Source organism: Haplochromis burtoni, unplaced genomic scaffold (assembly GCF_018398535.1).
Source record: "Haplochromis burtoni strain Fernald_Lab_line unplaced genomic scaffold, NCSU_Asbu1 Contig_841, whole genome shotgun sequence".
NCBI classification, from domain to species: Eukaryota; Metazoa; Chordata; class Actinopteri; order Cichliformes; family Cichlidae; genus Haplochromis; species Haplochromis burtoni.
The window spans coordinates 43,563-58,177 of record NW_024583202.1 but is presented as its reverse complement, the minus strand read 5'-3'; the positions used below and the strand labels follow the sequence as shown (position 1 = coordinate 58,177).

The 14,615-nt window shown below is 38.7% G+C and overlaps 1 pseudogene; it reads left to right on the top strand.

Moving 5' to 3' along the window:
• The first annotated feature begins 4,494 nt into the window (after positions 1–4,494).
• LOC121812802 overlaps positions 4,495–14,615 on the top strand; it is a 23,715-nt pseudogene continuing 13,594 nt past the window's right edge.

Here is a 14,615-nt window from a genome sequence, read left to right as displayed (position 1 = left end):
CCAAAGAGGGTGTTGAGCTTGCAGGACTGAAATGTGGTTAAGGTTATAAAGAATACAGGATGTCTCTGCTTTGTGTTTTTGTTGTTGTTTTCTTATGCTGTTTTGTTTTGCCTTTTTTTTGGCATTTTAATTATTAAAATTAATTATTACAATTGAAAGTGAAACACGAGATGCAACGGTTGTTTTGTTGCTGTGTCTCACTCTCCTGCCCTGACAAACCAAAACACACCCAAGAGGAAATTCTAATGCGTTATAGAAAGTGATCAGTGGGAGACTTTGCTATGGAGCTGCAGTTCTAATGAAGGACAAGTGCATTGCACATGGTTCCATGCAGGCACTCATAGCAAGAAAGAGGCTAAACAAGTCTGCTAACTTTTGCAATTTACCAGAAGAGTGCTGAGGTTGTTGAGGGTAAGGTTACTGTTTCCTGTTTACCTGCAGTAACGTAAGCTAGTTCACCACACTGACATTTCTGTCTGTCACCTCAACCAAGTACTTGTTACAAAAGCTTCTTTCTGTACTGAACAGTACAATTTGTGTCTTATTATTTTTATAATTCATGTAACTGGAGAGTCCTCTTCACAGACAAAGTTTAATATTGGAGTTCTACAGGGTTCAGTACCAGGACCAGTTCTGTTTACATTATCTGTCTGAATTTCTACGAACATTATTGCTAAGGATTGTCTTATTGCATTGGAGTCACACTGGGTTAAATATGTACACTTGGGTTTTAAGGGGTATTTATTATTTTCTTCTTTTTTTTTTTCTTTTTTTTGGGTTGTATGGAAGCCCCAAACGCAATTTCATTGTTCTTGACAATGACAATAAAATAAATACTAAATACTAAATATACATGCTTCCTTAGGCAGTATCATCAGAAGGCATAGCATACATTTCCATTGCATTGCCAACTTTATCTATCCATTAAGCCAGATTACACACACCAATTAGTTAAACTGCAGGAATATCTTAAAGACATTTTTCAAATGACCTTGGCCTCCAGTAACACTGTGAGGAATCTTGGAGTCATTCTTCACAATGATATGTCCTTCAATGCACATATTAAACAAATGTCTAGGATTGCTTTCTTCCATTTGCGCATTATATCCCAAATTAGAAACATCTTGTCTCAGAACTAGTTCATGCTAGTTCTAGTTTATGTATTACTTCTAAGCTGGACTACTGTAATTCATTATCGTCAGGATGTCCTAAAAACTCCCTGAAAAGCCTTTGGTTAATCCTGCAGCAAGAGCACTGACAGGGACTAGAAAGAGAAAACATATTTCTCCTATACTGACTTCCCTTCATTGGCTCCCTGTTAAATGCAGAATTCAAAATCCTGCTCCTCACATACAAGGTCTTGAATAATCAGGTCTCATCTTGTCTTAATGACCTTATAGTACCATATCACCCGATTAGAGCACTTTGCTCTCAGACCGCGGCTTACTTGTAGTTCCCAGAGTATTTAAAAGCAGAATAGGAGGCAGAGTCATCTGTGGAACCAGGTTCCAGTTTGGATTCAGGAGATAGACATTATTTAGTCAAATTTGTGAAAAATCAAAGACTTTCAGAATTTTTCTGAATGCTTCTTTAGCTTAATTCTAAATGTTTTACTTTTATGTATCTTTCTGTTGGCAGCAATTGAAAAATAAACCCAGTGCTTTAGATGAAATGAGCTCCATTCCTTTAATTATTGACTTTGCATGTTTTCTGTTCAGTGTTGTGCAAACTATGTAACACATTTATGAACACTCTCTTCTAAATTTAAGAACTGACTACTGTAAAAAAAAAAGTTCATATCTCTAACCTAAAGTTTAACAATTTACTCTTTGCTTAGGTCTTGGTATGCAGATTTCAAGAAAATGAACGATAGCTGTCTACTTTTTTTCAATAATACTTACATATATTACAACAAACTTGCAATGTCAGCATAGATTTAATATCTACAGCATCTACCTATACACTCCACTTCAGTACACTTCAGAACTTCTTTCAGTAACTACGAGCTGTGCTATTGATATGGCTTAAGCCAATCACCTTGGACATGTGAATGGTTGTATTCACAAGATACAAGTGAACAAAACAAAATAAATTCTATCGTAGAAACTGAGATCCCTACCTCTGAGCATAAAAAGAAGGGTTCTGGAGAGCTTAAACCCCTACATCCTGAGAGATTTGCCTGGGGTGCAAAACTACATGTATAACGTTGTGGTCTATGGAGACTCCAAGAAGGCTCATGATCCACACATGTAGGCAGACCTCAAACGCCTCCAGATAAATGCAACAAAAAAAGTTTGTTCAGCCAGACCAGCATTCCATTTCTGATAGATGTGATTTCCAGAGATGGCCTGTGCTCTAAGTTTTTGCCTGACTATACTATACAACAGTGATGAGGCATTCTGGGAAGTAATACACAGACTGAAATGCAGTGGAATTTGATGGCAGAAGAAAGCTTCAGGGAGACTAAAACCTATCACAAGTATATATATAATATAGAAATAGAACAGATAAAATACAAATAGTACAAATAAATAAATGAAGACAGAAAAGGAGAGAAAATATTGACGTGTGAAACAGAGATGTGTGCAAAAGAGCTATAGCTTAATATGCTGCCTTAATATGCTGGATGACCTGATGTGCAAAAAATTATTATTTCTGTTCAATAATAGGTCAGCTGTTCAAGAGTCTGATGGCAGTGTGGAAGAAGGAGTTGTTGAGTCTGGATGTTCTGGATTTCACACTTCTGAACCTCTGTCCCAAGGGCAGAAGTGTGAACAGTCTGTGTTGGGGGTGTGTGAGGTCTTTGAGGATGGAGGCAGCTCTCCTCTGGACTCTGCGATGGTAGATGCTCTGAAGAGAGGGCAGCGGAGTCCTGATGATCTTCTCCACAGTTGTTATCACTCTCTGCAGGCGTTTGCGGTCCATGACAGTAGTGCTGCCGTACCATGCTGTGATGCAGCTAGTCAGTTCTAGGTTACTGGAAAACCTAGCACTTGTGATTTATGACCCTGGATTCCATACCTTCGTTACCACAGATTTCTGAGACTGAGACACTATCCTAGCCCAGCTTCACAAAAACAACATTGAATGCAGAGATGGGCAGTAATGCGTTACTTGTAACTTCTTTTTACAGCAAAAAAACCCCTAAACGTCCAAGCAAGCACCGAGTGCGCTACGACGTAATGAGAAATTCACAGAGAAACTCGCGGATTCTTCCACTGACCGCTGCGGCACACCTGCATCAGGGTAAACCTCTGCCTACCCCACTTCTGTTTTACAGGTGACAATAGAGCAACAGAACCGCTAGGCTTTGATTTTATTTATTTTCTGCTGTGATTTACTTGCATCTATTTGAAAGAGTGAGTGTAAACACAAAAAAAATATTTTATTTTATGTGCTGGAATGTGCAGAAAATAGGTTTAAATGTTAAACAAATTTCTTCCAGTCAGAGAATGTTGCATATAATTAAATTTTTGCTTGATGCATAAAGTTAAAAGATTAAAACTAATAAAACAAGTTTTTAAAACAGACTTTTCCATTTGATTACACATTGTATGATGGATTATGTAGAAAAAGTAGAATTGGGCTGAAAGATCTATTGCTTTATTACCTGTTCAGGTTGTAAATCGTGTTTTTTAAAAAGTAACTAAGTAATCAGTATGGAGGATTAAAAAAATGTAAATGGTGTAGGTGGATCTCTTCACTTAAAAATGAAAATAAATGAATAAAAAAATGTATCAAGAAAAATAAGGCTAAAGTAAAGTTTTACCTTCAGAACTTCAGCTGAATGCATTATATTTTGTTTTTAAACTTTCTATTATTTTGACATAGGCTTAATAAACCTGAGGTGTATTGCGTGAAAGAGATTTTTATCCAGAGTTTGTTGATTCCAAGTGCTTTGCAGAAACATAGACATGCTATTTGGCTGGTAGATGCTTGTACCATCTACCAGCCAAATAGCATGTCTATGTTTCTTACATGTGTTAGGCTAAACCATTATGTGAAGCAGGCAAGAGTTGGCTTTTGTCGCTGCTGCAGCTTTTTCACAAGCAGAACATGTCTTGGGTAATGGAGATGTTGGCCACCAGGCGGCAGGCAAAACGTATTTTGGAGAATTCATATTTAATGCGATCTGACAAGGGAGATATATGAGACACACAGAGAATTGGCATGTATTATTACTCTCTCTCTCCCTCTCTCTCTCTCCCTGTATATATATATATATATGAAAAAAAATAGCACTGGGTGTTTACAAACTGCGTTTGAAGATGTATTAAGAACGCTGTATAAAAAACTCTTTAAGAATTTAGTCTTAAATGCAGATGTTTGTATTTCAATACTTGTCTTGTATGATGTTCTTTGGTCTTCAAATACCAGACTATTTTAACAACGGTGATGGGTAAGTTTTGTATAATAATAATAAAAACAAATTTAAGGTCCACCCACTCGACTCTGACGCGATCTCACTGAAGGGTTCCCACGGATACAGGAAAGTGTTTCAGTTCGGTATAGAAAACTGGCGTAGGGGCATTTAAGCCACATTTCACACACTGAAGAACGAAAGTACTTTGAGGAGACAAAAATCTTTCTTTTCAAAGGTAGGCATTTCTCTGAAACCCATTCCCGCACACTTGTTGCGTGTGTTTTGTGGAGAATTCTGTTATTTTTCTTTTCACAAGAAGCGGGCTGTAAAAAACAAAAACAAAAAACAAATACAAACTGAAAAACAGCTTCGATCTGTGATCACCCCGCCTTCACATGACTTATTATTAAATATTCATCCGCTCTGCTGTTTTGATCAGTTTGAGAGTGTGTTTTGATCACGTGGAGAAACTATGTAATGGCATGAAGACATCATCTTGCCCAAATGATGTTTTTCCAACACATTTAAAAAATATATTTTTAAGGTTATCGGTACTGACATCTTAAGGATTTTTAACAGCAGTCTTAGTTCAGGTGTTGTGCCACCCCGTTTCAAACATGCTGTTGTACAGCCTGTACTTTAAAAAATCATCTGGATTCCTCTGTCCTCTCAGATTTCTGGCCTATTTCAAAGCTTCCTTTCCTGTCAAATTTTTTTTTTGAAAAGATTTTATTCGTTCAGCAGCAATCTTTTTTTAAATTGACACGGTGTCCTTGAGAGGTTTCGTTCTGGTTTTAAAGCTCTTGGCAGCGCTGAAACCGCAAAGTTTTTAACGGTCTTTATTTAGCCACTAACTCAGGAGACTCGGCTGTGCCTTTGCTTTTGGATCTGACAGCTGCCTTTAATACTGTTGACCACAGCATCTTGATCTCACATTGGGGCATTGCAGCATCAGATTGGTTCAGTGGCATTAGAGTGGTTCAGGTCTGAGAGGACTTTCTCTGTGAGCTTTGGAGATTTTATCTCTTCCTCAGCTCCCTGTAACCCACACAATTTCCTCAGGGATTAATAAACTATGCTGATTCTCATTCTGATTACTTGTGGTGTTGCCCAGGGATCTATATTGGGGCCAATTTTATTCTCTATTTATATGCTACCTCGAGGTCTATATATATATACATAGTGATAGTAAGTAGTATAGATATAGTAGGTATAGTATAGTAGTGTAGTAGGTGTACGTATATGGAGGGATGTATAATAGTAGTATATAGTAGTATAGTAATATGATATATGAGTATATAGATATAGGCAGTGAAGGTGATATATGAGTAGTGAGTATGATATAGGTAGTGAGGTGATAGTATTATGATGGAGTATATGATATAGTATATAGTATAGGGGTATGAGTGGTAGGGGGTAGGTATATTTTTTGGTTTTTTTTGTTTGTTTGTTTGTTTTTTTTTGAAGAAAATATAACATTTGTTTCCATTCATACACCGATGACACTCAGATCTATCTAGGACTGAAGACGAGCTGCCCTGCCCCACTGCTATGGATAGTTACCCCACCATTACTTCAGTGTCTCGGTGAAGTTAAAGCCTGGATGGCCTCTAACTTCTCTTTAATGAGAATAAAACCAAAGTGGTAATTTTTGGACCAAGTGGCAATCCCAGCACAGCTGATTTTAACCGGCACAGTCTTACTGCTTATATGTTGGAGTTATCCAGATCTGCCTTGTAAGACTGCAGTTGGTCCAAAATGTCGCAGCTCGTCTTCTGACACGAACCAAAAGACGCGAACATATTTCCCTGGTGCTTGCCTCTTCACTGGCTCCCTGTTCACTTTGGAGTTGATTTTAAATTTTTTATTGTTGACTTATAAAGCCCTGAATGGAAAGGCTCCTGGGTATTTGTCTGACCTCTTATGGGCCCTCTAGATCTATTAGATCAAATGATCTTCTGATTTTATGGATACCAAGGTTGAGGCTGGTTCAAAGAGGCGATCGAGCGTTTGGGGTTGTATAGCGCCTTAACTGTGGAATAATCTACCCCTACACATCAGACAGGCTCCTTCTGTGAAACCTTTTAAATCTCATCTTAAAACACATCTGTATTCACTGGCTTTTAATGCAGTATGAAAGTTATTTGTTATTTATTTGTTGTTTGGTACCAATATCATAAATTATTTGGAATTAGTTGTTTTGTATTTTTGTACAGCACTTTAGTCAACGTTGTTGTTGTAATTAAACGTGCAGTATATATAAATAAACGATAACGAAACTATTATGGTTTGATCGAGGAGGTGATCAGGTTGTCAATGGGACAGTTTGAGCACACGAGGTTCTCTCTTAAACGCTACACGGGTATTTTTGAAAACGTAGATTTTCCGATTTCCTTTAAAAAAAATCTCGTCCACACAAAATATCTCCGTTCTCATGTAAATGCAAAAAACCGGAGTCAAAAAGTCAAACCAGAACCCCTAACCCACTAAGAAATGTTGGCCAATCAGAAGTCTAGAAACCTGGGAGAGAAAGAGTATACAGGGTTTTGTGTCCTCACAAAGGAATGGAAATTTGGACGAAAGGTGCAAACGCATAGTAAAAGCTGCGTTTTCTAAATAAATTAATAAATAGCCGTGTACATCGGACTGCGGTCAAGTGAGCCCTCACATGAGAAGTTACAGTCAAGCTAGCCGCACCCCCAGCCGCACCTATAATCTTGTTGGCACCCATACCGTAATAGGCGTAAGAAAAGTGCAACAAGAAAATGCGGCTCGCTTGACTTTGACTTCGCATGTGAGTGCTCACTTGACCGCGGTGTGGATGTAGCCTTATGCATGTGAGTGTAAACGCCGGGATACAAGTATAAAGCACCATTTACGTTGCAGTGAGAGTTGCAGTGACGATTACAGTTCGACGTCAAGGGTGAGCAATAGATGGCACCTCCTTGGGCACAACGCCACAGGTGGCCTGTCTTTAGGCGTATTAATTTTTTTGTTAAGCTGCTAGAGCATGTGTCACTGAATCTTGTTCTTTTAATTAGTGTCTGAAAAGTGTTTTAATTTCAGGTCTGGTAGTATTGTAAGTCCTGCCACGTAGTTTGCTGTTTTTTCCCCTGCTGCTCCTTATTAGTTTCAGTTATTTTATTAATAAAAATCCTTTAATTAGTTTTTCTACGCCTTTGCCTTGTCAACAACCATATTTCCTGGGGTGTATCTCCACGCCAAGGTAGCGTTGTCAGTTCCATGTTTACAGACAGCTGTCTTTATTAAATTTTATTTCATTTTTGAGATGCTAAATCTATTTTGGCCTAGCTGAAAAAGACTTTAAAGCATTCACCTTATCCCTGACTGTGGTTGCTGTCCATGGTGCTGATCAAAAGCTGTAATGATGCTACTGATATTATTATTATTATTATTATTATTATTATTATTATTATTATTATTATTATTATTATTATTTAAAATATATATGTAAAGTATATTATTTTTGCACTCAAACACTGTGTGCGTGTGTGTGTGGTGGGGGGACTCATTTCTCTCAAACAAACCATTTTCTGAGCTGCTAGAATAAATGTTTTTGAGTCTGGTGATGTGAAAATTCGCTTTGAGTATGTGCAGAAGAGACAGACTCCAAAAAAAGCTGATAAGTGTAGTATAATATACTATGTAAACTGAAATGTTTTATTGAGGAAAACTGTCTGTGGTGTTTGTCTCTTATATAGGTACAATGATGAGATGCTGTGGTCTGCTAACTGCCCAGAACAAACCAGGTAAAAATCTGATAAACATTAAAATGAATTTTCAATTTGTCATAAAAAAATTAATAGAGTTGCATGGACAGATGGCTCAGCAGAAAATCTAATTTTGACTTTAAAAAATAAATGCTACTATGAAGTGTGACTGTTAGAATTCTGTTTGTCTGTCAGTTCCTCTGAAGAGCATTGAGGTGGAGCTGGAGGTGAGGGACCATGTGGCTACAGTGGTCTCCACTCTGAATTATGAGAACAAGGAGAACAAACCATTAGAGGCTGTTTTTGTCTTCCCTCTGCCTGGAGACGCTGCTGTCTGTCATTTCAGTGCTAAGATCGGACAGACACAGATTGTAGCTGAGGTGATGGAAAAACAGAAGGTGAGCTGGACAGTAAATATAACCTCATTATAAGTAAGATTATCTATTCCATGGACAAAAAGCAATGTGTGGTAGGTTATCCATAGACTTGAGAAAAGTCATTTGACACTATAGATCATCATATATTAAAAGAAAACTGGAACGTTATGGTGTCAGAGAGCGGTAGTTTTAGATTGGTTTCCGAGTTAATTTAAGTGACAGGAAGCAGTTTGTGAAATTAAATGGTTGTTGCTCCTTATGTATGGACATTGCTTGTGGTGTACCCCAAGGGGTCAGTTTTGGGCCAAATTCTTCTTTTTTAACTTTACATAACTGACATCTGTAAAGTGTCCAAAGTATTAAAAATGGTACTCTTTGCTGACTATACAAACATTTGCTCTGGTGCATGATCTGCAGACATTTATTGGAGGAAATGACTAATGAAAATAAGTAAAGTGAACGTTCTGCTTGATAAAAACAAATTATCTTAGAATTTGAATAAAAGCAAGACACTTCACCCTACCTGCCTACTGGTGTTGGCCAGAGGGGCCGATGGCGCGATATGGCAGCCTCGCTTCTGTCAGTCTGCCCCAGGGCAGCTGTGGCTACAACTGTAGCTGCCTCCACCAGTGTATGAATGTGAGAGTGAATGAATAGTGGTATTGTAAAGCGCTTTGGGTGCCGAAAAGCGCTATATAAATGCCAATCCATTATTATTATTATTATTATTAGTTCCTATTATTATTATATATTTATTATTATTATTATTATTATTATTATTATTATTATTATTATATTTATTACCAGCAAAGGAGTTTTGCATTTCTGTCCATGGAGTGAAGCTGTGGAACAGTTTGAATATGGAGTTGCAGCAGTGTCCAAACATAAAGCAGTTCAAAAAGAGTTATAAAGATATAGTTATAATGATTTTCATGAAAGAAAAGGAAAATGTTGAAATTCGGTGAATGTCTCTATTTAGAAAGTGTCATGATGTGATGTATATACAGTATTATATCAGATATCTGTTCGCTATTTTTACTGCAGATTTTATCAGTAAGGAAGCTGACTAAATATTGATAACCTAAGGCAAAGGGATGGGATTAAATAAGTGTGTAGGCTACTACTTCCCACTCCTTTTTGATATGTAACTGAATCGGAACAGTTGAAGCAATATTGAAATGTATTAGCTTTATTTTGTATAGCATTATTTTCTCTTCGTTTCTTTGCTAAATGTACTTGTATATTGTTCACATGATTGAAATAAATTAACAAACAAACAGACAAACAAGATTCAAATTAATAATAAACACAGTGAATGTCACTGACATGTGCCACCTGTCCTTCAGGCTCGTGAGGAGTATGATGATGCTCTGAGCTCGGGTCAGCAGGCCTTCCTATTGGAGGAGAGTGATCAGAGTCCAGATATATTCTCTCTGAGTGTGGGCAGTCTGCCTCCAGGAGAGAGCGCCTCCATCAGGTTGGAGTACGTGACTGAGCTGGCTGTGCAGGCTGATGATGGTCTGAGGTTCTGTCTGCCTGCTGTGCTCAACCCTCGATACCAGCCTCAGGGTAGGAAAAACTTGATAACAGAAAGCCTCAAACTCAGCACCTCTGCATAGAAAAAGGTTTCATAACTGCAACTATGGTGGTGGAGGAATTTCCAACCTCTTTCTCTCTCCGTCTCTCTTCCTCCATAAATAAAATATTTTTGAATTTGTTATGTAGACATAAAAGATAAACTTGAAAAGAATTAAGCGTAACATGGAAACATAAACATTGAAAACAACTGTCTTTCTCAACACTTTATTTTCAAGTCCAGAATCTATAACATGATTAGGGGATGGACTTTGGGGTTACGGAGTATCTGTGCTGTGTTAGGCTATGTCATTCTTTCTTTCTCATTCTGCATTTATTCTGTCTTTCAAACATACAAAATTATTTGATTGCCTTCCACCATTACTATAACTGCAGTTTCTTTGCTCTTTGTGTCATTTCTAGCCAGAATTTAAACACAGGGTTTACTGTGGCTCCTCTGAAAGAGAACACCTCAAATCAGAAGTACTTGACTCCCTGCTATAACTCGCAAATGTGCTCCTTAAAGCAGATAAAGTAAGCTAGAAACAGTGTCTCACTAATTTAGAAGATCATCATTTAGCTTAAAAATAGTTTTTTGCTTTATAAAAAAGCCTTCAGTAAAGCTAGAAGGTTACTATTCATCACTGATTGAAGGAAATAAGAGCAACCCTAGGTTTCTCTGCAGCATTTTATTCATTTTATTCTATTACATTGTCTACAATTGTGTACAGTATCTTATTCTTATCCTTTTCCAGTGTTTTTCTAATTTTTACGATGTAACTTTGCACTGTCCACTTTCTGCTGTAACAAAACAAATTTCCCACAGGTTGGACTAATAAAGGTTATCTTATCGTATCTTATCTTAGCACTGTAGTCAAGCTGACAAAAAGTCAGAGCTCTGCTGAGCCAACCATTCCTTTAACGTTAAATAGTAATGAATTCATGAATGTCTTCACAAATACAATTTTAACTACTAGAGGAAAAACATACTGATAATCATCTCACTGACTTAACAATGTGTAGAGTTACTTTCAGTACCAGTGGTATTTATTTCATCTTTTTCTTCAATTGATCTTTCTGAGTTAACTTCAGTAATTACTTCATTACTTCCTCCAAATGATCAACATGTCTCATAGACCCCATTCCTACAAGACTGTTCAAAGAAACTCTGCCAATAGTTAATATTTCATTCTTAAATATGATCAACCTATTTCTATTAAGCGGCTATGTACCACAGGTCTTCAGACTGGCAGTAGTTCAACTGTTACTTTAAAAGCCACCTCTAGACCCAGCAGTCTTAACTAATTACAGGACAGCCTTCCCCTAATTAGGACTGGATCAGGTGGCCCAGAAACTTCCCTTAGTTACACTGCAATAGGTCAAGGTTCCCATGAAGCATTAAGTGTTTTTCTTCACTGAGTGTTTTTTCACTCACTATACGTTTACACATACCTCTGCATTTAATCATAGTTCATCTATCTCGGCATGCTCTTTGCCTGTCTTTTTCATTCTCCTCTCCCCTCATCTCCACCGGTCGTGGCAATGGCTGGCCCTCCCTCAGATCCTGGTTCTCACCGTTTATTCTGTAAATAGGGAGTTTTCTCCTCTCCCATATTTCCAAAACCTTGCTCATAGGGGGTCTTTCGAGTGTGGGGTTAGTGCCCTACAGTCTGTCTTTCTCTGCCCGAGTGTCCTCTCCTCGTCCAATCTCTAAAGTAGAGTCCAACTGTTCCCTGGACCCTCTGCAGTACCTCAACACTGATCAAACCCAGGCCACGGTAGGTAGAGTGCTGATGTGTCTGCTGTGTGTGGTTGTTACTTGTTACTGAGGAATAAATATGAATGTGTTTGTGGTGTGCAGGTCAAGCTGGCTGCAGGACACAAGTTTGACAGAGATGTTGAACTGCTGATTTATTACAAAGACGCCCACCAGCCCACTGCTGTGGTGGAGGCAGGACAGGCCTCTGCTGAGCCGGGTGAGTGAGAAATGAGTAGAGTAGTTGATTTGCAATTATTAAAAAAAATGCTTATCTACTCTGCTTGGAAGTTCAATTTGTTGAGCATAAACAAAAACAATTTCTCAATTTTTCTGTCTTTATTTTTCAGGCTCTCTGATGGGTGATCCAGTGGTGATGGTGAGTCTGTACCCTGAGTTCCCCCAGTCTGCAATGGCTTCATGTGGAGAGTTTGTGTTCTTAATGGATCGATCTGGAAGTATGAGTAATACTCGCATCCGCAGTGCCAAGGTATCTGTAATATTTTAATCATAAACTCTTTAGTTTCAAATTGTTCCTCTCACACAGTGGCCTCACTATATTTTCAATGTTCTGTTAAGGATACTCTGCTGCTCCTGTTGAAGAGCTTACCAATGGGCTGCTATTTCAACATTTACAGTTTTGGGTCCATGTTATGAACACATCTTCCCGTGAGTCTCTCCCTCATATCAGCCAGCCCAAGGAAAGGCCATGCTGTCTTGTGTTAAAATATCTTAATGGCTTTTTTGATGCATGTGTTTATGTGATGGCAGTAAGAGTGTGGAGTACAGCCAGCAGACCATAAAGGAGTCTCTGAAGAAAGTTGAGCAGATGGAGGCTAATCTTGGAGGAACTGAGATCCTGGAGCCCCTCAAATATATTTACAGCCAGCCCTGCATTCCCAATCAGCCAAGACAGGTAACACACACTCACACGCTCTTCTGGTTTGCTGTCCTCGTGGGGACATCCCAATAACATAATGCTTACCCTAAACTTAACCATTAACCATAAACCAATTGTAACCCTAAAACACTAAAACCACAATTTAAGTGTGAAAAATGCCTCCAACAACGTGGGGACCTGGATTGTCCCCACCAGATAGTAAATTTCAGACTTTGGTCCCCACCAAGATAGTAAGAACCCGTACGCGTGCGCGCGACCACACACCAACACACACACACACACACACACACACACACACACACACACACACACACACACACACAAAAACACACACACACACACAAACAAACTGCTTTGCATTAATCTCCTGGAAATTTCCTTTGAACTTAATTTTACTTTCTGCTTGCCTTGCTTTAGCCTTAGAACAACTTCATCTTAAAATATAATGATTTAGGATATTTTAGCTTTTTTTATATCACCATGAAGATGCTTTATAGGGATGTATCTACATAGAGCAGATTCAGTTTCATAAAAACATTGGACAAAACTTGGACCACACACGCTCTACAAATGTTTTCTCAGCATTGGCACAGGGTTAAAATATATCACATATTTTAACCCTGTGAATATAATCGTTGTTCATGTAACAGCTTTGTTCTTTAGTTTGGAGTTCATACTAACTGTACATTGTTCTTTGCACACTACCATAAAAACATTTGTGTTTCTGAATCCTAACTCAGCTCTCAGAACAAGCTGTGTGTTTCTGGGTCTGATGTTTGTCCCTATGTGCCAACTCTCCTCTCTAGCTGTTTGTCTTTACTGATGGAGAGGTGAGGAACACCAAAGAAGTGATAGATCTGGTGAAGAAGAACTCAGATTCTCACAGGTGAAACCACAAAAACACAAGTACGTCTACACAATTACAGAATGTCCAACATGTCCTCTATGTAGAAAACTGTTGTATTGCAGGTGTTTCTCTTTTGGGATTGGGGAAGGGGCCAGCTCTGCTCTCATCAATGGGATGGCCAACGAAGGAGGAGGTCATGCTCAGTTCATCACAGGGACTGACAGGATGCAAGCAAAAGTAAGACATTAAACACAATTAGAAGTCAAGTTAAACATTGCTGCAGCAGCAGCAGCAGCAGCAGCAGCAGATGCATATTTGTGATCAGACCTGCAGTGAGTAAAATGTCTGTTCCAGCTGTTTGTGTATATTTGGAGAGTTTTTCATTATTTTTCAGGCGATGCAGTCGCTGCGATTTGCTCTGCAGCCGACTGTGGTCGACATCTCAGTCACATGGGATTTACCAAAGGAAGTGTCTGTCACTGTCCTCTCTCCACCAATCACAGCACTTTTCCAGGGTCAGAGGTCACTGATTTATGCCCAGCTCACTGGACAGGTAGGAGCAGCAGCCTCTCATGTTGTTGTTTAACTATTTCATAACTTCTGACCCTGTGATTCTGTGTCAGAGCTCAGAGGCAGCAGAGGGCTGTGTGACGGTGAAGTACAGCCTGGCAGGTCATCCCTCTGAGAACCAGTTGCACTTCAGTCTCAGACCTGCAGAGGACACTGGGTAAAACAGAGTTTAAGAAACTCAGTACTTTTCATTGGTTCATGACTTTAGATATATTGGGTTGAAAATAGCAGTAGATTATAATGAATATGAACTGAAATATGTTGTGTTCACATCTGAAATAAAGTATTTAAAAAAAAAACAAAGAAACACTTAAGTACCATTCTTGTGTTTTCCTTCTTGTCTGCAGACTAACAGTCCACAGGTTGGGTGCTCAGACTCTGATTCGTTCCCTGGAGATGGAGGAGAGAGAGCACAGAGGACAGCAAGGTGGAGGAGTGAAGGAGAAGGTGGTGCAAGTCTCAGTGTCCAAATCAGGAGTGAGCAGTTCTTTTAAC